Raw genomic sequence first — 1099 nt, forward strand, 5'->3', positions numbered from 1 at the left:
TCCTTCATGCTCTCTCCCACTTTATATACTTATCTCTCGCCATCTTTTTTCTCTCTCTAGCTTTTGATTCTCAATCTCCCTTGATTTATCTCTTTATGTGTCCCTCATACTTGCTATATCTCTCTGTATCCTTGCTCTATTTCACACTCTCACTCTCTACCTATTGCTCTCTCTCACACTCTGCCTACTCCCTCTCTCTCATTATCTCTCTCTCATTCACTCAATCTCTTATTATCGTTTGATCTCTCTCACACCCACACTTTCTCCCCCCTATGGCTTTCCCTCTCTTCCTTTCTTACTTTCCCTCCCCCTTTTCTCTCCCTCTCCTTTTTTCTACTCTCTCCCCCTTTATTCATCTCTTCTCTCTTTCTACATTGATCTCTTGCTCTCTCTCTCTCTCACTCCATGACCACTCTCGATTCACTCTCCCTTTCTCTTTTTCTATAAATCTCCACCTAGCTCTCTCTTCACTCACTCCTCTCTCTCTATCTCCATTCTCTATCCCTCTCCTTCCCACTTTCTCTCATTATTCACTTTAAGAGATAAAAATGTATGAGGGAGAGAGGGAGAGAGTGAAAGTGGGAGGGAAAAAGTGAGAAAGAGAAGCGTAAATTAAAGTGAGAAATAGTGAGAAAGAGAGAGATAAGAGGGAGGGAAATAAAAGAGAAATACAAAAATAGAGTGAAGGGCGAAGAAAGGAGAGTGAGCAATAAAGCAAGAGAAAGAGTATGTAAAGAGCTCCCTATTTCACTCTTACTTCACTCTATCCTTTTTCACTCCCTCCCTCACTCGCACACACATTTTTATCTCTCATTCTCAAGCACTCTCTCTCACTCTCTCTTCCCTCACTCTCTCTTTTGTCTCTATTTCTCTCTCATCTATCTTTCTCGCCCCTCTCTCACTCAAGATAAAGCATATTGAGAGAGTGTGTGGGACGGAGGGGGGTTGAGATGGAGAATAATGAGAGAGGGTATGATGGTGAGAGATAGAGAATGGAGAGAGAGAGACGAGAGAGAGAGAGAGGGAGAAAGAGTGAGTAAAGGGAGAATTAGGTAGAATTTTATAGAGAAAGAGACAGGGTGAGTAAAAAGAGAGTGGT

Source organism: Phalaenopsis equestris, unplaced genomic scaffold (assembly GCF_001263595.1).
Source record: "Phalaenopsis equestris unplaced genomic scaffold, ASM126359v1 Scaffold216576, whole genome shotgun sequence".
In the NCBI taxonomy this organism is placed as follows: Eukaryota; Viridiplantae; Streptophyta; class Magnoliopsida; order Asparagales; family Orchidaceae; genus Phalaenopsis; species Phalaenopsis equestris.